The sequence below is a fragment of the Adiantum capillus-veneris genome, chromosome 19 (genome assembly GCF_014529385.1).
Source record: "Adiantum capillus-veneris isolate H3 chromosome 19, ASM1452938v2, whole genome shotgun sequence".
NCBI classification, from domain to species: Eukaryota; Viridiplantae; Streptophyta; class Polypodiopsida; order Polypodiales; family Pteridaceae; genus Adiantum; species Adiantum capillus-veneris.
Genome location: NC_140949.1, coordinates 46,544,324 through 46,548,140, shown reverse-complemented (window position 1 = coordinate 46,548,140; position 3,817 = coordinate 46,544,324). Strand labels below are relative to the sequence as shown.

General features: G+C 42.7%; 1 pseudogene across 1 annotated transcript; it reads right to left on the bottom strand.

Moving 5' to 3' along the window:
- Positions 1-728: 728 nt before the first annotated feature.
- On the bottom strand, positions 729-3,378 carry LOC147433942 (phenylcoumaran benzylic ether reductase IRL1-like; annotated as a pseudogene). The gene is made up of 5 exons (XR_015185229.1): positions 2,877-3,378; positions 2,507-2,638; positions 2,191-2,429; positions 1,904-2,107; positions 729-1,062 (listed from the first exon to the last, which is right to left on the bottom strand). The product of XR_015185229.1 is annotated as a phenylcoumaran benzylic ether reductase IRL1-like (transcript).
- Between the last annotated feature and the right edge of the window lie 439 nt (positions 3,379-3,817).

Here is a 3,817-nt window from a genome sequence, read left to right as displayed (position 1 = left end):
GGTTGAGGCAAGCACCTTCTGCTTGACCTACGAACAAATAGACGTTTCTTTTGTTGCAAATCTAGAGAACCCCTTCATGTAAAATCCAAGGTTATTGTACTTTTGACTTTAGTTTGCTTCTTGGATGTTAAGATAATCATTGGACTAAATGAGACTACATAATTAAGCTTGAGAATGCTTTGAGTTCAACCTTTGACATGTTAGATTTGTGATCCCTATTTGCATCACTTTGGGGTACAATTCAAGGAATGCAATGGAGGTATTACCTTGTGCGGCACAAATATAGTCAAACATAGTTGCACGGTCCCTTAAGTGATGCCTCCATAGGGCACTCCCTTGTCAAAAGCTCCTTATTTTACATGTGTTCAAGAGGTTAAAAGGTATACATTTTGGATAATTAATAATCCTCTCCGACAACAATGCCTCAAACTTGTTGAGTTGTGCAATAAATAACATGATCACAAAAATCTATTTTGCACGGATACTATGGACTACCGCTTACAAACTCTAGAATTGGCTTTTCAAAAGTTAAGAACTTGACATGCCTCATTGAAATATAACTCTAGAAGTTGAGATGCATCCTTAAGCTCAATTGTTTCCCACTGTACTTATGAATTACACTTCTAATGCCAAAAATGAAAAATGATTCAGTTTGTCACTAGTAGAAATCTGCAATGGCGTTATAAAATATATTTATTGGTTGATTGCCCTTTCATCAATCTTGAAGATCGAGTATCATCACCTCAAAATAACCAAAAAGATAGCCACTTGATTGTCTATTTTATAATGAATGCTATAGAGCTATCAGGAATTTTATGGCCTAATCAGAACTTCACATATACTATACAAATGTGGTTCATGACCAAAGCGCGAGTTTTATTTTTCTTTCTTAATTTTACAAAAATCTGGCAAGATATTCTTGGGCAGATGTGTATTTATGGTCTAGGTAGAGTGTCGTTGCCTCCACATCATTGGGACCCAGGTCAAAATTGCATTGAGCACCTTGTATGACAACGTCATGAAGAACCGCTTGGAATAGGCTACTATTAAAATCCGGAGTTTCTGCGGCAAGAGCACAAACAAAATCTGAATCTAGTAAGACATGAGCTGCACTATTGAAATAATAGAGGTGTTGGAAACACTCTTATCTACCCAGCAAGCAGAATACTTCCTTCTTCTTTCTAGTGCTTGGGTCATCCATGAGACGTAGCGTTGTACACGGCTCTAACTATAGTCAAAATAGTTACATCCCTTTGGCTTCTATATAGTTGTCCTTTGGTGGATGATGTTAGTCAGTGGAGATTGTTGATATTGGAGCGTTGTCGACCTTATAATTGCTCTACCCAAAAGTTGAACTAGAAATGTCCTCCTTAAGATGCATTTTAAGCTACCAAAACCATGCACCCCATCTATGGCACCCAAACTCTTCAAGTACACACATCCAACTACATGTGAAGGCCATACATGCATGCCCGTGCATTTGTACACAACAAGTTTTGGACAAATTCTCACAATATTTCCCACATTTGACTTACCTCAACATCATGAGCTTCTGTGAGGGAGGCGCCGCATACCTAGCTAGGTACGATTGGGGCCCGGTGGTTCCCTGCCCCCAATCGTACCTAGCTAGGTATGCGGTGCCTCTCGAGCAGAAGCTCATGATGTTATGCATTGTATGAAAGACACCGAGAAAGATTCCGTTTTCCTACATGAGAAAGTTTCTAAATCTTCTTGTGGTAGCATGACTTCACGTTTGCACACATCTGCACAAGACATGGACGGAATGCAAGCACGAGTGTCCGTGTGTGTGTGTGTGTGTGTGTGTGTGTGTGTGTGTGTGTGTGAGAGAGAGAGAGAGAGAGAGAATCCTACTTGGTAGTTCTTTGTTAAATCTTGCACTCACCTTGGATCTGTTTTACCATGTCTTCTTCTGTCACCGTTACTTTCTCTAGTGTTTTGCCAATCATTCTCTCCCACATTTCCACCAAAGAGTTCATGCTCATTATATTTGCAGAAGGCCTGATGTGCAGGATCTTGTTCAACGTCCTTGGATCATCCACAGTCTTCATGGTGTACGCTCCCACATCTTCCTCCAAGACCGATATAACTACCACCCAACCAGTTTGCAATTACTACACTAAACCCTAAACCCTCAACCCAAAATTAAATGTTTAGCAAAACAAAACTCACACTTTACATCACCGCTTCCATTAATTGACACTTTGTCTCTAGGCGGTGTTTTCAGGCCAGGCTGCAACAGATTTGAGAGCAAATATGCACCAAAACAGTTCGAAACCACAAAGGTGTAGGGTATGCCTGACCCTTCAACTGCTCTGCGCACTTGCACCTTCGGTACATATGCAAGTGTCTAGCGGTTCCAAGGCGTGCGCGTGATCAACATCATTCCCGAACTCAGAGGGGATAAACCGCTGCATAAAAGGCATGCATATTCTGAGTCATAGGGATACAGACATAAGGATTCGCTCTATTGTGTGTGTGGAAGTACCTTGATCGTGCCGACTTCCTTGATTGCTTCAATAATCTTAAGTTGATCTAGTGGGTTAGGCGAAATTGCTGAGATTACCACATCTACTTGCTTAACTGCTGCAACAAGGCTCTCATAGTCCTCCAAGGAGCCCTGCAACAACAAGAAGATGAAGCATTCGACATTGCACATTACAAAAAGAGGCATCACCAAAAGATCAGAAAGCAGCATTCGTTTGAGAGGGAGAGAGAGGGACTGGGACCAGGGATAGATCTCTCTCTCTCTCTCTCTCTCTCTCTCTCTCTCTCTCTCACACACACACACAACCAAAGCAAGGAAAACCAGAATGCATGCATGCACAGAGAAATAACAATTACGTGAAAAAGGGTACCTGAAGGAGAGTGATGCCAGCGGCTTGGAAGGAGTGGAGGACGGGGGGATTAGAGGCGAGGGTGGATGGGCGCACCAGCACGAAGGTGGGGTGGCCCTCTGCAGGTCCGGCCAGAGCGATGTGCCTACCGATGTAGCCTGTGGCCCCGATTACTAGCACCTTGCTTTTGCTAGCCATGGACTCAACACTCTCTCTCTCTCTCTCTCTCTCTCTCTCTCACTCACACACACACACACACACACACACACAATCACACGCACTCGCCTGAAGCTGGGTAGTTGAAATAGCAGGCCGCTAGAGCTTCATAAACCCTGGACTCTGGAGGCTGGTGTCATGCATGACATGCCAATGCTCCCAACAAGTAGCTCCATCACTTCTCACAGACATCGTCTAAACCATGGTGCCATATGTGATATGTGACATAGGCTGGTGTCATGCATGCCATGCAAATGCTTCCAACAAGTAATTCGTCAAAACCATGGTGCCATATGTGACATGCCAATGCTCCCAAGTCCCATAACTTCTCACACACACATCGTCAAAACCACGGTGCCTAGATTTGTTATACTAGTATGTGACCTGCGTGTTGTTGCAACCAAAGAAACATCGCTTCTATTTTTGTAGGGATATCTTCTCTTCCAAGTGAAACATTATCAATACTCTGTTCCTGCATGTATATTCCATTGCATTTCTAAAAGTAATGCATTACACAACCTCTTGAAGATTCTAACAAACATATATATATGTAACATTCGACAAAGAATTCTTTGATACCAAACTTGGGAGCTTCTCATAGACATTGTTCGCTAGCCCTTGTTCAAAAAACTTAAGAGTGCTCTACTTCTATTGTGGTAGAGAGAGAGAAAGAGAGAGAGAGAGAGAGAGAGAGAGAGAGAGTCTCCTCCTTCTGGTGTATCTTGGTTTAGCAATGCTACCAACGT